This window comes from Trichosurus vulpecula, chromosome 1 (genome assembly GCF_011100635.1).
Source record: "Trichosurus vulpecula isolate mTriVul1 chromosome 1, mTriVul1.pri, whole genome shotgun sequence".
Lineage (NCBI taxonomy): Eukaryota > Metazoa > Chordata > Mammalia > Diprotodontia > Phalangeridae > Trichosurus > Trichosurus vulpecula.
Window position 1 is genome coordinate 369,259,685 of NC_050573.1, and position 18,492 is coordinate 369,278,176.

Below are 18,492 nucleotides of genomic sequence, written 5' to 3' on the forward strand. Positions count from 1 at the left end.
AAACAAGAGGTCTAGAATATCTAGGGTATTAATGAAAAGACATACTAGAGAAGGTGGCATGTTGTTGCATTGCTGGTGGAGTTGTGAGCTGATCCAGCCCTTTTGGAGAGCAGTTTGGAACTATGTCCAAAGGGCTATAGAAATGTTCATACCCTTTGACCCAGCAATACCACTTCTAGGGTTGTATCCCAAACAAATCACACAAGAGGGAAAGGGACGCATATGTACAAAAATATTTATAGTGCCTCTCTTTGTGGTAGCCAAGAATTGGAAATCAAAGGGATGCCCATCAATTGGGGAATGGCTGAACAAGCTGTAGTATATGAAGGTGATGGAATACTATTGTGCCATAAGAAATGGGGATGATGCAGACTTCGTAACAACCTGGAAAAACCTACACGACATAATGCTGAGTGAGCAGAGCAGAGCCAGGAGAACCTTGTACACAACCACAGATATATGGATTCCATGAGGACCAACCCTGACATACTTCACCCTTCTCAGCAACCTAAGGTGCAAGGACAACTCCAGGGGACTCACGATGGAGAATGCTATCTTCATTCAGAGAAAGAACTATGAAGTTTGAATACAGATTGAGGCGCACTACATGCTCGCTTTTTTTGCTTCTCTTTTGTTTTTGTTTTTGGGTTTTTTTTTTTGGTTCTGTTTCTTCTTTCTCATGAGTCATTCCATTGGTTATACTTCTTCTCCACAACTTGACTAGTGTATAAATTAATTCAATGCGAAGTTATACATGGTAGTTATATGAGATTCCAGGCCATCTTGTGAAAGGAGGGGGGAGGGAGCGGAGAAAATCTGGAACTCAAAACTATGTGGAACTGTGTGTGGTAAACTAAAAATAAATAAATAATTTTTTTAAAAAAAATTAAAGAATAAAAAAATAGAAGAGAAAGTGAAACATCTTATAAGAAAAACAACTGATCTGGAGAACAGATCTAGAAAAGAAAACATAAGAATGATCAGACTACCTGAAAGCTATGATAAAAAAAAGAATCTTGATAGAATAATATAAGAAATAATTAAATTGTCCTGAAGGACTAGAACAAGAAGGGAAAATAGAAATAGAAAAAATCCACCTATCACCACTTGAAAGAGATCATATGAAGAAAACTCATAGGAATATTACAATCAAATTCTGAAACCCCCAGCTCCAGGATAAAATATTAAAAGCAACAAGAAAAAAAATTTTAATATGATAGTGTCACAATTAGAATTGCACAAGACCTAGCTGAGGAGACTCTAAAGGACCACAGGTCTTGGAATACTATGTATCAGAGAGCAAAAGAACCAGGGTTCTGGATAAAAATATCATACCCAGCAAAGTCAAGCATAATCCTAACTGAAAAAAAAAGAAAAGTACAGTTGTGAACTGTCAGACTTTAAGGACTTTGTTTTAAAAAAAAAGTGAATTTGATAGAAGATTTGACATACAAGAGCCTAGATAAACATAAAGTACAAACCAAAGATTGATTACAAGGGATTCAGTAAGGACAGACCATTTGCCTTTTATGTGTATAAAATGTAAAACATTTCTCTAAGACTGTCATTAATAATTGGGTGTTTCATAAAAAAGATTGGAGTAGAACTGACTATGACATGATTTTAAAAGTAAAGCTGTTTGGGAACAGCTAAAAAAGAGTAATTATTTTATACAAATTAGGTACAAGAGGAAGAATTGACACAGAGGAATTAGATGGGGGAGAAGGACTGGCAGTTCTTCTAACTTACTTTTATCAGGAATGGGTTTAAGAGGGAAAAATACATATATACATAGAAGAGTATAAGAGTTTTCTAAGTTCAGAAGAAATAAAATAGTAAGAGAATAGTGAGGGGAAAGAGGATAAAGGGGGGATTGCTATAGGGGAGAGTAAAGGATAGGTTAAAGGGGGTTTTAGAAGGGTGTTTAGATTTATGGGAAAGGGAGGATAGTGGATGAATCTGCAGAGGGGACATAGGATAAGTAATAGGAGGGCAAGAAAACAATGAAAAAGGGTCATATTATTGGGAGTAAAATAACTGATTATGAGAAATTCAACTGAACTAAAATGTAAGTCTAATACAATGGATTAGACATGATCATTGTAATGGCATCTGTGTCTAAACAAAGGGCTCATCTGAGAATGAGTAACTTCTCTTTCTTTGTATCTTACCTGCATTAGTCTTACCTCTTTTTTTAAAAAAAAAAATTTTACTATTAAGTATTTTAGTTTTCAACATTGATTTCCACAAGATTTTGAGTTACAAATTTTCTCCCCATTTCTACCCTCCCCCCCACTCCAAGATGGCACATATTCTGATTGCCCCATTCCCCAGTCAGCCTTCCCTTTTGTCACCCCCCTCCCCTCATCCCCTTTTCCCTTACTTTCTTGTAGGGCAGGATAGATTTCTATGCCCTATTATCTGTATATCTTATTTCCCAGTTGCATGCAAAACCAATTTTTTTTGAACATCTGCTTTTAAAACTTTGAGTTCCAAATTCTCTCCCCTCTTCCCTCCCCACACACCCTCCCTAAGAAGGTAAGCAATTCAACATAGGCCACACATGTATCATTATGTAAAACACTTCCCCAATACTCATGTTATGAAAGGCTAACTATATTTGCCTCCATCCTATCCTGTCCCCCTTTATTCAATTTTCTCACTTGAACCTGTTGCTTTTCAAAAGTGTTTGCTTTTGATTACCTCCTCCCTTATCTGCCCTCCCTCCCACCAACCCCCCTTTTTATCCCGTTCTTCCTTCTTTCCTGTGGGGTAAGATACCCAATTGAATGTGTATGTTATTCCCTCCTCAAGTCAAATCTGATGAGAGCAAGTTTCACTCATTCCCCCTCACCTGCCCCCTCTTCCCTTCCAATGAACTGCTTTTTCTCGTCAGTTTTATGTGAGGTAATTTACCCCATTCTATCTCTCCCTTTCACCCTCTCTCAATATATTCCTCTCTAATCCCTTAATTTTATTTTATTTTATTTAGATATCATCCCTTCATATTCAACTCACCCTGAGCCCTCTGTGTATGTATGTGTATGTGTGTATATGTATATGTATATGTATGTATGTGTATTCTCTTTAGCTACCCTGATACTGAGGCCTCATGAGTTACACACATCATCCTTCCATTTAGGAATGTAAACAAAACAGTTCAACTTTAGTAAGTCCCCTATGATTTCTCTTTCTTGTTTACCTTTTCATGCTTCTCTTGATTCTTGAGTTTGAAAGTCAGATTTTCTATTCTACTCTGGTATTTTCACTAAGAAAGCTTAAAAGTCCTCTATTTTCTTGAAAATCTATATTTTGCCTTGGAGCATTATATTCAGTTTTGCTGGGTAGGTGATTCTTGGTCTTAATCCTAGCTCCACTGACCTCTGGAATATCATATTCCAAGCCTTTTGATCCCTTAATGTAGAAACTGCTAGATTTTGTGTTATCCTATTTGTGTTTCCACAATACACAAACAGTTTATTTCTGGCTGCTTGCAGTATTTTCTCCTTCATCTGGGAGCTCTGGAATTTGGCAACAACATTCCTAGGAGTTTTCTTTTTGGGATCTTTGTCAGGAGGAAATTGGTGGATTCTTTCAATTTCCATTTTACCCTCTGGCTCTAGAAAATGTCAATCCAATATAATGGATTAGACATCATCATTGTAATGGCATGTGTGTCTAAACAAAAGGCTCATCTGAGAATGAGTCACTTCTCTTTCTTTGTATCTTACCTGCATTAGTCTTTCCTCTTGCTATACTCCATTTTCATACACTTTCTGCTTGGATCTCCGTGAAAATTTTTAGATGCATCTTTTTTTGTAACTATTTAGTTTCTGGTGATTTACCTAGAAATGTTGACCAATGCCCTTCAGGTGTTCTAGTCACCTAAGATGTGACTTTTGGTGTGGCTATGACTCTAAATGAAACTTCACCTTCCTCTCTTGTATAGACCTCAGATATATTCAAGGGACTTAGGCCCAGACCTTCGAAAAAGAGAGAAGGATTACTTAGCTCCAGATTCAGCTTAACACCCAATTTAGGAAAGAATGGGATGAGATATTTTTATTCTTTCACATTGGTCCACCAGAGACACTCTCTTATCCATTTCTCTTCTATTTTCTTGTAGAACAAGATAGATTTCTACACCAATTGCCTGTATGTATTATTTCCCATTTGCATGTAAAAACAGTTTTTAACATTCATTTTTAAAGTTTTGAGTTTCAAATTCTTTCCCTTCCTCCCTCCCCACCCACCGTCATTGAGAAGGCAAGCAATTTGATGTAGGTTGTGAAACACTTCCATAATAGTCATGCTGTGAAAGACTGACTATATTTCCCTCCATCCTATTCCAACCCCCATTTATCCTATTCTCTCCTTTCACCCTGTCCCTCCTCAAAAGTGTTTGCTTCTGATTACCTCCTCACCCAATTTGCATCCCCTTCTATCATTCCCCCTCTCTTATCCCCTATGTTCCTGTAGGGTAAAATAGATTTCCATACCCAATTAAGTGTGTATATTATTCCCTCCTTAAGACAAATCCAATGAGAATAAGGTTTGCTCATTCCCTCTAAAATCTCCCCTCTTTGCCTTTACTGTAAAAGCTTTTTCTTGCCTGTTTTAGGTGAGATAATTTACACCATTCTGGTCTCACTTTCTCCTTCTCTCAGTATATTCCTCTTACCCCTTAATTTTTTTAGATATCATCCCTTCATATGAAACTCACCCTGTGCCTTCTGTGTATCTCTCTCTCTCTCTCTCTCTCTCTCTCTCTCTCTCTCTCTCTCTCTCTCTCACTATATTCCCTCCAACTAAGCCCAATACAGAGAAAGTTCTCATGAGTTACATATATCATCTTTCCCTGTAGCAATGTAAACAGTTCAACTTTAATAAGTTCTGTATAATTTCTCTTTACTGTTTACCTTTTCATGCTTCTCTTGAGTCTTGTATTTGAAAGTCAAATTTTCTATTCAGCTCTCGTCTTTTCATCAACAATGTTTGAAAGTCCTCTATTTCACAGAATATCAATTTTTTTTCACTTGAAGGACTATATTCAATTAGCCTGGGTAGGTGATTCTTGGTTTTAAACCTAGCTTTTTTGACCTCTGGAATATCATATTCCAAGTCATCCAGTCCTTTAATGTAGAGGCTCCTAAATCTTGTGTTATGCTGATTGTGTTTCTACAGTACTTGAATTGTTTCTTTCTGGCTGCTTGCAATATTTTCTTCTTGACCTGGGGACTCTGGAATTTGGCTACAATATTTTTAGGAGTTTCCCTTTTGGAATCTGTTTCAGGAGATGATCAGTGGATTCTTTCAACTACTATTTTACCCCCTGGCTCTAGAATATCAGGGCAGTTTTCCCAGATAATTTCTTGAAAGATTATGTCTAGGCTCTTTTTTGATCATGGCTTTCAGGTAATTTTTAATAATAATTTAACAATAATTTTTAAATTGTCTCTCTCTATTTTCCAAGTCAGTTGTTTTTTTGCAGTGAGATAGTTCACATTGTCTTTTATTTTTTCATTTTTTTGGTTTTGTTTTATAATTTCATGATTTCTCATAAAGTCATTAGGTTTCATTTGCTCCATTCTAATTTTTAAGGAATTATTTTCTTCAGTGATCTTTTGAACCTCCTTTTCTATTTGGCCAATTTTGCTTTTTAAAGCATTCTTCTCTCCATTGGCTTTTTGGAACTCTTTTGCCATTTGGGTTAGTCTATTTTTAAGATGTTATTTTCTACTGCATTTGGGGGGGGGTCTCTTTTAGCAAGCCATTGAGTCATTTTTTTCATGATTTCCTTGCATCACTCTCATTTCTCTCCCCAATTTTTCTCTACTTCTCTTACTTGCTTTTCAAAATTCCTTTTCTGCTTTTTCATTATCTGTGACAAATTCATATTTTTCTTGGAGGCTTTGGGTGTAAGAGTTTTAAATTTGTTGTCTTCTTTTCGTTGTATGTTTTGATCTCCCTTTTCACCAAAGTAAGAATCTATGGTCTGATTTTTTCCTGGTATTTGCTCATTTTTCCAGCTAATTATTTGACTTTTAAGCTCTTTGTTAAGATAGGAGTCTGCTTCTAGTGTTGAGGGTGTACTTTCCCAAGCTTTGGAGGTTTTATGCAAGTATTTTCAGAAATATTTCTAGAGACCTGTAAATTTTCAGCACTTCCAAGGTGGTATGATCAATGGTGTTTACTTCTTTCCTGGCCTGTGCTCTGGTCTGTGAGTGACCATGAGCACTCTTTTCTGCTTTTGAACTATGAGGAGGATTCCCTCTCCCCTGCTGCCACAAGCTTTGCCATACCAGTGTTCCTCCTGGTCACTCAGGACTGAGACCCAGATCCAAGAAGAGTAAGGCAAGAGAATCTTGCCTCAGCACCAGAAAAGAAATCCCTACAGCCTCCCTTTGATCAGTTGCTTGATTCCCCACAATCATTTTGCCAAGAGCTCTAGAAACAGCTGCTTCTACTGCCACTGCCGCCACTGTCCTAGGACCGGGGCTAGATCAAACTCCTCTCTCACCCAGGTCTAACAGACCTTTCCTACTGATCTTCTAAGTTGTCTTTGGTGTTTGTGGGTGGAGAAGTCTGGAAACAACAGCAGGTCCAGTGATTCAGGCCTCCTCTGGGTTTGCTGGGCCCCTGTGCTGATGTCGGCCATGCTGCACTGTGCTCCTCTCTCAGACTGGTGCAACAGACCTTTCCTGTTGACCTTCCGGTCTTGGGTGGGGAATATATTTCACTCCATCATTTGGTGGGTTCTGCTGCTCTAGAATTTGTTTAGAGTAATTTTTGTAGGTTTTTGGGAGGATTTCGGGGAGAGCTCAAGCAAGTCCCTGCTTTTACTCCACCACTTTGGCTTTACCACATCATTTATTATTTTAAAATATAAAAATACACTTGCTGATTATAGTCTTATGTGATTCTCACAATAAGTCAAGGAACATATTATTTCAGTATTTCCAGTGAGGAGTGATTTTATCAGTAGAGGCCCTTTCTACTTTGATATTGATTGGAAGTACTCTACTCCTCAGTATGCAACAGCCCCTAATATAAGTTTTTTATGGATGAAATATTCTATCCAGTTGCTCAAATTTGGTGATAAGCTTCTCTAAATTTAAGCTAGAGTGACCATTGGATCATGGACATTTAAATGTCCCAATATCTGTACTCATAGATTTTCCAGCTTGTTAGAAACCACCATTTATTGGCATGCACTTCAGAAACCTAATGTTATCCCCATTCTATGATGCAACATCAGAAGAGGATTTTAGTGGAGGAAGGCATGCATTTTCATGCCCATTTTACAAAATATATACCAAAGAACAGGAAAAGGTAAATGATTCGTGGAAAGTTTCACATAAGTTTTTTTGTTGTTTAGTTGTCTGATTCTTTTTGACCCCAGGAGTAAAGCATGCAGGCCCTTCTATTCTCCACTATCTTTCAAAGTCTGTCCAGCTTAATGTTCATTGTTTCTATGACACTGTCTATACATATCATCCTCTGCTATTCCCTTTTCCTTTTGCCTTCAATCTTTCCTAACACCAGGGTCTTTTCCAATGAGTCTTGTCTTCTCCTTCTGTAGCCAAAGATGTTAGTGCAATTTTTCTCTTTTCTATTTCACTAGTTTCTGACATATACCACTCTATGTAGGCACTATGGTAGTTTACAAACACTCATTTTTCAGTAATGCAGGTTGACACTGCTTTTCTAAGGGATATCCAACCACTGCAAGTACCCTAGTATGTACACTATTATTGTGCAGAATTTCCTCCCACCTCATTGTCCCAAGCTCCACTTGTAACAATGGGTTGGGTCCCTAGAGAGTAGCTCACTATTTCTCCCTTCAAAATTCTAATGGTAACCATGAGGGGTTATGGCTCCTGATGCTATCACTCAAGTCTCCCCATCCAATGTGTTTTTCTCCAATATTGATTTTCCAGTTTCTGTGAATTAGCTTTCCAAATAAATATTCAATAAGAAGACATAGCAAGGGCAAAAGTATACCTTCCCCCAAAATAGTAGGAAATGCATTTCCTCCTACACACACCAAATCCCTGGACTCAAGCTTGAAGCATAAAGATAGTAAGACATCAATGTAAGGAATGCATGTAGCCAAGGGGTAGCTTCTTGTTCCAGGAATGTTTTAATTTCTTTTTTAGAGTTTCTATCAAGTTAACTTCTGGGTGTAGCATAATTATTAGACAAATCGGTTCCTTATGCTCTTTACAGAATTCAGGGTCCTGGCTGCTGGGTCTACTTACTGCAGACATGGTTCAAGCATTTTCTTCCTCAGGCTTGTATCCTTAACTAGAACAAGTTACTGTTGCTGCTACCAGTTTCAATGATGCTGTTTTATAATGGGTTTTGTTCTAGTTCCTCCAAAACTTTTCGGAGCTCAGAAAGTTGTAACTTGGTCCATTCCATCTCCAGATGATCATTTACCTAAGATACACACACATACACACACACACACACACACATGCACACACACATGCACACAAACATACATATACACATATATGTGTAGATATATATGCATATACACATATATGCATATACATATACATGCATACACATACATGCATGTACACATACATAAACACACATATACATGTTTACCTTAACATCTATTTATCCATCTCTATATCTATGTATCTATCTATCTGAAATAAAAAAAAAAAACATACCCCAGGATTCAGCAGATTCCCATTCTCCCTACATGGGGCCTCATGGCAGTACTGTTTTTCTCAAATACTACCATGTAAGGGAGAAGTAGAAAAAGCATCCAGAGAGGAAGAAATTCATCCATATATTTGCAATCTCAGTTCCAGTTTTTCCATCATTCCTTCTGGCTTGAAACCAACCAGAAATATCTTAATTACTAAATAACACTCAGTCACTCATGGATAGAAGATGGCTCCCCAAATCTCCAAATGTTGGATTGAAACCAGGGAGACAATAGCAAACAGATTCTTCATGATCCAATAGAAAGGACAAAGTTGTCCATGCTCCAAGGCAGGCATTTTTAACATTTTTTTGTGTGTGTTACTGATCCCTTTGGCAGTCTGGTTAAGCCTATGGACTACTCAGAAAAATGTTATTAAATGAATATAATAAAATACATAGGAATACAAAGGACATTGATTATATTGAAATGTAGGCATCCAAATATTAAAAAAAAACTCACAGAAACCCAATTTAAGAATCCCTGCTATGAGAACTGTGTTCTCATTGTAATACTTGGAACACCAGGAGATACTTGTACAATCTCCTCTCAGCAATGGGATTCCCATGGTATTCATCTCCTGGGACATTTCCGGAGAGCTAGATACTTGCTAGTATTTCTTCTTTCAGTTACAGATAAATTTTGATCCTCAGAAAGATATCACAGGATTTCCACTCAATCACATCCCATGTTTATCCATTCCAACAAAAAAAGCTGGTGGTCAAATTGAACTCAAAGTGCATGTTGGGACTACTTCATACAAACCACAAGATGGCCAGCATTAAAATTCAGGAAAAGAAAAGGAAAATGATTCAAAATCATTCACAGACATTCACAAAACATTAATGAACTTGACTGTACTAGATGGGAATCTTAAGAATGTTCCTTGCTCTGGAACACTTTACCGCCTTCTAACTAGGCCAATCTGAAAGGGAAGCTGAGAGCTTCAGATGTTTGTTAATAATTATTTATACTTTTCCTTGTAATCAGCACCAAACATTTGTGGGTATGAGGTCTGAATTTGTCAGAAAAAGATGAGATGATCAGAATGGGAGAACTAAAAATACTTTGAAAATACCCTATCTTCCTCACTACTCTCACTCCTCCCAGGTAAATAGAGAAAAATCAGGCCTAATCAGTTCTGCACACTGGTGGAATTTTGCCTGGCACCAAATCATGTGATTTGGATTTTGGTTCAGTATGATGGAATAATAAAGGGAAGGTCATAGACATAGAACAGGAAAAAAAGATGAAATTCTGCTGGGAAAGTGTTAACCAAATCATGTGCTTTGATCCACTTTTGTCAATAGCTCTTCTTTCCAAATTCTTTTCACCTTAGCTTGGGCTCAGAAGGCAGACCTATTAAAAATTTATTACGTATATCTAGTCCATTCTTTTCTGAAGGATGTTGCAATACCAACTCTAAAATGAAGCCGTGTCTAGACTGCAATATTTCATCTTCTTAAGTAGGTCCAGGCATACATCACAGTCAATTGGGACAGAAAGCAAGTCTTCTCTTACACTGTTACTGTATTGAAATTCAAGTAATATTTACATGAAAATTTGTGAATGTCTATAATTTAATCTGTTTAAGGCCTTCCTTTCTTCATTCCTCTATTTCTACCTCTTTCCTTTCCTTCCTTCCTTCCCTCCTTCCCTTCCTACATCCATCCTTCCCTCCTTCCCTCTCTCCCTTCATTTTTCTTTCTCTTTTATTCTCTCTCTTTTATTCTCTTTTTAGTAGTCACTCCCAACAATATATACCAAGTATGAGGCTCTTTAATAAATACAATGCTATTTAGGGGGAAGGAGTCATGAATAGGTATATATTTCATTATTTAAAAAGAAGTCCATGATGACCAGGTAAACTGAATTCTAGCATCATGCTGACTCATTGAATTAGATATTTCTCCATCTCTTTCTCTAGTCAATAGATTCTAACTGTATTTCTAAAAGTAAGTACTACAGTTACTTGTTTCCTTTTCTGCCCTTGGACTGACTTCCCTCTGATAGTAATTCCTAGAATTATGAAATGTTAATAGAAGGAGGGCCAATTAAAGGACAGGATTCTGCACATACTTACTAGTAGAGAGCAGACTCTAGGGTCAAGGTTTTCCTTACATAGGATGAAATCAGATAGTGACCTAAGTACTTTCATTCTCCACTGCTAGTTGCATCTATGAAAATATTACCCATCCTCCATAGTTTGATGTATCCTCTTTGAAGTCTTCCATCATGTCCTCAGTAAGAAGTGCTCTTCTGCTGTTTTCTAAACTCTTACAGATTTTATTCGGATTGTATATATGGTATTTATCTATAAACCAGAGTAAAAAAAATAATTTCATTACTTTTTAGTCATATTGCGTAGATTACTTTTGCTATATAGATCTGTGTATACAAAGTCTGTGTGTTTAGTAAGGCAGAGTTCTCTATTAGTAGCCTGCAAACTCCTTGAGAACAAGGAGATTTTATTCACATATATATATGTATATAAGTATACATATATATATATATATATATATATGCATTTTTTCTACCTTGTGCCTTGTATTTTACCTTGCTCATGGTAAATCTAAAATGTTTGTTAGATTTATTTAAGTTCAGTATTTCCAGGAGGTTGGAGTGTGCAAAACTATGCCTCTTTTACACCCCATTAAGTGGAATTGGTTGACTCAAGGCTACTTTATATACCTTTGCCATACTCTTGGCCTTTAAAATGGAGATCAAAGATTGAGGGAGAGTGCCAGAACTGAGACAGTGGAGTGGTGAATAAACAAGTCATAGACATGTGGAATGCAGTTTTCTCAAGGGAAGTTACCCCACCCCACAATCCCTCCAGAGAACTATACTCTTCAGAAAATAATGTTGCCCTAAAAGTGACAGTAGGTAGATAGTGACAAAGTGATGCTGAATTCCTGAACCACCAGAATCTGGAAATGAGGAGCAGCAAGGTAGAGCCCCAGCTAAGAGACACAAACCTGGTACTTTTCTTTCTTTACCACAGTAGTAGTTAGGGGAGACACATACTCTTTATAAGCCTGGGGGACTACTAAAGTGCCTGGATGGTTGGAATCAATGACAAAAAATGGAGAACTGTTTTGATTCATAATGACTCAGGAGTTAGTACTTTACTTTTTTTGTCATTGTTGTTAGTTTAAATAAAGCTTGCCTTTTCTATGTCTTCATAGCCTGATTGCTTAAATAGGAGTTGAGAGTACTTTTTTCCTTTATATGGAGAATTAAACATAAGATCAATTCTTAAGTTTCTAGGAGATACCCTAAATTAAGGCATTAACCAACAGAGTATGATTTTTTAAGAAGTCCCAAAGATAGGATGAATTTCATATAATTCTCAATTTTTAGTTCTGCACCATGGGTTATATGAACAAGCAATTCACTTAGACCAAAGCTTGCTTTACCCATGTGGTCCTTTATTAAAATGCAGATATTCCTAAAGGGAATGTTACTAGTACACAAAAAAAGACAGGACATCTGGGCTGACAGGACTGAAACAGAATTGTTCTGATCAATATGTTTATTAAGTTCTCATTCAGGCTGGGACTTCCTAGAGTCAGCAGATATAAGCTAGCAACAATTCAAACCCATAACTCATAATGTGTTGCTATTTCAAAGAAAGTGTGGGGAGGAGACTGGGAACAACAGGAGTCAAATAAGGCACCTGTGATCAGTGAAGAAAAACCACTACATTGCTCTGGAGAAGCTAATAGGTTTTTCTCTTTTTCATTTCTTTTTGTTGTTGTATCTGTGAGTACATGTTTATATATGCATAGCTAGTCCTCAGTCCAGTAAGAGGATGTACATCAAGTCTATGAGCCTTAGATATTGGAAGAATGATAGGGGAACCAGAATGAAAAAGTTTTGGATTTCAAGTCAGAGGACTGGGTTCAAATCTTAGCTCTAACACTACATCACAGTATAACATTGGGTTAGTCCCTTAATCTTTAAGGACCTTAGTGGTCCTAAGCTGCAAAATGAGCAGATTGTATAACATGACTTAAAGATCCCCTCTAGTACTCAGTCTTGGATCTTATTATCATCTAATTTATTTTCATATGTCTGAGATCACTGTGATGTTCTAAAGTCTAGAACTGGACCTTATCATTTGGGGAATTCTTCTCAGTTCAGCTTTACATATTTGATTGTGTCAGCTGAGCCTTACCGCATCCCTGTTGTTGTGTATTTTATGTAGTGTACTTCCAGGCGTAACAACAAACAATCTGTATTTGTGTATGCATATACATACATACATATTTACACATAACATATTTAATTATATACAGAGAAACATACAACATACAGATATGCACATGCATGTGTTTGTGTGTATATATATGTATGTGCATATACACAAACACATATATTATTTGTTATCCCTGGTACACCTGACAAGATACATACATGGCATTTTGGATGAGAATGTACTTGGGAGCTCTAAGCTATGAACTTTATCACATAAAGTCTGGTGTGGAAGGAAAATTATAATTCCAAGTGAGGAGAGACAGTATTCATCATGTGGGAGACAGCCAATGAAAGCCTGAAAAAGATGATGTGTCAGGTATGAGAAATAGCAAGAAGACTTGTTTGACTGTATTATTGAGTATATGAAAAGGAACCAAGCACATGGATACTTGGAAGCAGGGAAGTTACTGAAGTGCTACAAGACTGAATGGGAACAGTAGGGTAGCCCAAGATAGGGATCAAGGGTACTGAGAGTAGACATCCCTATTTTCAGACATGATTGTTGGTTAAATTTGTTTAATAAGGCTATTATTGTTGTCTCAAGTAGATCCTAAAACCTAGCAAACAGTTGGTGATACCAAAAATCTTCAGAGAGTATGTGAAAATAGAAAAAAAAAACAAAAACAAAAACATGTGTTGCTTGGAGGAAGCCCTGTTTTCATGGTGTCTAAACCTAAGAAAGAAATGGCAAAAACTTCCTGTCGGTCTGATGATAGACTTATGAAAATGAGTTGAAAGAATGTGATCAGTGGCATCTGTTAACTGGCTTTGACACTCCAATATCCAGTGCAGCTGTCAAGCAATTCTACTTTCTTCTGCTTTTCTTTTCAGAATTAATTAGCACCGCAAGATGTGCAAACACTCACTTGATTGCCAAGAAGAACTTGGAAACCAGTTGGTGCCTCCCCCACTGATCCTTGTTTCCTAACAAATCTCCTGAGAGGGGCACAGGGGGAATCCTCTTCTCCACCTCCCCAGCATCTCTAACCAGCCTCTTTTTTACACCACTGTCAATACCACCAGCTGGTCTCCATGGATTCAGAATGAACATGAGACTGAGAATGGGGAGAGGCAAAAGAGAGGGAGCTAGATGAGACAGTGATAGTGAAGTCCCATAATGATGACAAGTGCGACAAGATTCATTTCTGAAAGAAAGGACTGAAGGTCAGAAAACCTGAGCTATAAGCCTAAGTAGCTCTGTGGCACTGGGCAACACATTTAAAGTCCCAGGACCATTGTTTCTCCATCTTAGTAAGTGATAATTTTATCCTTGAATATAACATGGCATTGTGATAAGGAACAATTCACATCGAATGAAATATTAAATGGAAAAATACTTTGGAAGGTATCAGATACTAAATTTTATAGGGAATTACATACACATATATACACACATCAACACATATATGTGTATATGCATATGTATATATACATATACACACATAACTACATACTATATACGCACACACAAAGGACATAGCATGTTTGGAGAGAGACAGACAGGCAGAAAAAGAGAGACAGAAAGAGACAGAGACAGAGAGAGAAAGCTGAATTTTGATTCAGGAAAACTTGGATTAAGGTCCTGTTTCTAACAAATACTGGCTGTGTGAATATGGTCATTTGCCCTCTTAGAAATCCATTCAGCTTTCTAAGACTGCGTTTCATAGCATATGCTTATCTTTATTAGTTGAAGGAGTCTGTGATCAAATAAGATAGAGAGATGCAAGGTCCTGTGTGATCCTGACTGTAGATCTGGGATATTTGAACTGTTTCTTTCTGGCTCCTTGCATTATTTTCTCCTTTACTTGATAATTATGGAATTTGGATACAATATTCCTTGGAGTTTTCAATTTGGGATCTCATTCAGGAAGGGATATGTGGATTCTTTTGATGACTATTTTACCTTCTGGTTTGAGGATCTTGGGGAAGTTTTCCTTGATGATTTCTTGGAAGATACCATCTAGGCTTTTGTTTTCATTGTGGCTTTCTGGTAGACTGATAATTCTTAGATTTTTTTTCCTGGATCTAGTTTCCAGGTGAGTTGTTTTCCCAATGAGGTATTTTATATTTTTTTCTATTTTCTCATTCTCTAGATTTTGTTTTACTGATTCTTGATGCCTCATAGAGTCGTTAGCTTCTACTTGTCCAATTCTAAGGCTGATGAAGGGATGACTTGGGGATTGCAGTGCTCCCTGCATTGATAATATGTATAGATTTCCTTGTTTCTATGATGGATTTGCCTTTCTGGTATTGGGATTTGAGTTTCTGGTGTTTGAATAAATCTTTTGGTGTCATCTTCCATAGAGAGGGTCTGTTGTATTTTGTGATTCAGAACTACATCTGCCTATTAATAGCTTTTGCTATGGGTTTCACATTGGCACTACAGACACTTGCTATAAAGATTGTTTCCCAGTTTCATGATTCCTTCTAATCTTGTTTACATTGGTTTTGTTTGTACAAAAGTTTTTTTTTAATTTAATATTATCAAAATTATCTATATTACATTTGTAATGCTCTGTATCTTTTGTTTCATCATGAATTCTTCCTTTCTCTATAGATCTGATGGTTAGGCTATTCCTTGCTCTTCTAATTTTTATGTGGTGTTACTCTTTATGTCTAAATCATGTGCTAATTTTTACCTTATCTTGGTATGTGTGAGAAGTTGGTCTATACCTGTTGTTTTCCAGTTCTTCCCACAGTTTTTGTCAAGTAGTGAGTTCTTATCTCAAAAGCTGAGGTATTTGGGTTTACCCAACACTAAGCTACTATGGCCATGGACTGCTGTGTCTTGTGCACATAATCTATTACACTGATCCACCACTATTTCTTAGCTAGTAAGTACCAAATAGTTTTGATGATTACTGCTTTATGATATAATTAGAGATCTGGCCTTGCTAGGCCACCTTCCTTTGTATTTTTTCATTAATTCTTTTGATATTCTTGACCTTTTGTTCTTCTAGATAAATTTTATTGCTTTTTATATCTTTATAAACTATTTTTTTAGCAGTTTGATTAGTATGGCACTGAACAGGTAAATTAAGTTTGGTAGAATTGTCATTTTTATTATGTTGGCTTGGCATACCCGTGAGAAATTCCTATTTTTTCCAGTTGTTTAATCTCACTTTATTTGTGTGAAAAATGTTTTGTAATTATGTTCATGTAATTCCTGGGTTTGTCTTGAAGGTAGACTCCTAAGTATTTTGTATTGTTTACAGTTATTTTAAATGAAATTTCTCTTTCTATCTCTTGCTGCTGGGCTTTACTGGTCATATAAAGAAATGCTAATGTTTTATGTGGGTTTATGTTATACCTTGGCACTTTGCTAAACTTGTTAATTATTTCAAGTAATTTTTTAGTTGATGCTCTAGGATTCTGTAAGTGTCTTATCACCTGCAAAGAGTAATAGTTTTGTTTCCTCATTGCTTATTCTAATTGCTTCAATTTTGTTTTTTTTTTACCTCTTATTGCTATAGCTAAAATTACTAGTATTATATTGGATAATAGGGGTGATAATGGGCATCCTTGCTTCACCCCTTATCTTATTGGGAAAGCTTCTAGCTTATCCCCATTACATATAATGCTTGCTGATGATTTTAGATGGATACTACTTATCATTTTAAATAAAACTCCATTTATTCCTATGGTCTCCAGTGTTTTTAATGTGAATGAGTGCTGTATTTTGCCAAAAAACTTTTTCAGCATCTATTTAGAAATTCATATTATTTCTGTTGGTTTTGTTTTGTTATTGATATAGTCAATTATATCAATAGTTTTCTGAATATTGAATCAATCCTGCATTCCTGGTATAAATCCTACCAGGTTATAGTGTATAATCCTAATGATATATTGTTGTAATCACATTGCTCATATCTTTTTTTTTCATTGATGTCCATTAGGGAAATTGGTCTATTACTTTCTGTCTCTGTTTTAGCTCTTCCTGGTTTAGGTAACAGCACCATACTTGTGTCATAAAAGGAGTTTGGTAGGACTCATTCTTTGCTTATTTTTCCAAATAGTTTATATAGTATTGAAATTAATTGTTGTTTAAATGTTTGGTAGAATTCATTCATGAACCCATCTGACCCTTGGAATTTTTTTTTTCCTAGGAGTTCATTAATGGCTTGTTCAATTTCTTTTTCTAATATGGGGTTATTTAGGCATTCTCTTTCCTCATCTGTTAATCTAGGTAGTCTATATTTTTTGTAACTACTCATCCATTTCACTCAGATTGTCAGATTTATTGGCCTATAATTGAGTAAAATATTTCCTAATGATTCATTTCTTCTTCACTGGTGATGATTTCACCCTTTTCATTTTTAATACTGGATATTTGGTTTTCTTCTTTTTTTTCACTAAGAACATTTGTGTTTTTATTGTTTGGATCCTGGTTACTTGAGAAGGATGAAACATGAGGAGTGGGTGGCTCCAATACCTGGCCGGCCATGTTTCACAGGCTTGTAGGTGATAGAGAATTCACCCAGGTAGTGGCCGATCATCTTGGGCTTAATTTCTACCTGATTGAAGGTCTTGCCCTTATAGACACCCACCATACTTCCCACCATCTCAGGCAAGATGATCATGTCTCAAAGGTGTGTCTTCACTACCTCTGGATTTTCCATGGGGGGTGCCTCCTTCTTGGCCTTCCTCAGATGCTTCAGGAGGGAATGCTGTTTGCGTCATAGACCCCTGTTGAGCCGCCGAAGCTGCCAAGTGCTGTACAACTGCATGAGCTGTTCATAGGACATGTCCAGCAGGTGATGCAGATCCACACTGCAGTAGGTGAACTTCTGGAAGGCTTGCCTCTTCTTCTGCTCCACTTCCGCCATCTTGTCTGCCATCAGGAAAAGCTTTTTTTTTTTTCTTAATCAAATTAACCAATGACTTATCTATTTAATTGTTTTTTTTCAATAAAACCAACTCTTCAATTTATTTATTAGCTCAATGGTTTTTTTTTTTCTTTTAAATTTTCAGTGTTATTAATCTCACCATTGATTGTCAGGATTTCAAATTTGGTGCTAACTTGAGCATTTTTGATTTGTTATTTTTCTAGTTTTTTTAATTGCATGCCTAATTCATTTATCTGTTTTTTTTTCATTTTACTGATGTAAGAATTTAGAGAAATGAATTCTGCCCTAAGTACTGCTTTTTCTTCATCCTATAAATTTTGGTACATCATCTCATTGTTGTCATTCTCTTTAATGAAATTATTGACCATTTCTATGATTTGTTCTTTGACCCACCTATTCTTTAAGATTATTTAGTTTCAAATTAACTTTTAATCTATATTACCACTGCCGTTTGTTGAATGTAATTTTTATTTCATTATGATTTGAAAAGAATGCATTTCCTATTTCTGCCTTTTTACTTTTGATTTTGAGGCTTTTATGCCCTATTTCATGGTCAGTTTTTGTGTAGGTACCATGTGCTGCTGTTCTCATTCAGTTTTCTCGGCAGTCTGTCATATGTACCTTTTCTAATGTTCTATTTTTATTCTTTTTTTTTAATAA

At 36.4% G+C, this 18,492-nt stretch overlaps 1 pseudogene; it reads right to left on the reverse strand.

Annotated features, from left to right (window-relative positions):
* Nucleotides 1-17,373: 17,373 nt before the first annotated feature.
* LOC118834151 lies at nt 17,374-17,823 on the reverse strand (annotated as a pseudogene).
* Nucleotides 17,824-18,492: the final 669 nt, after the last annotated feature.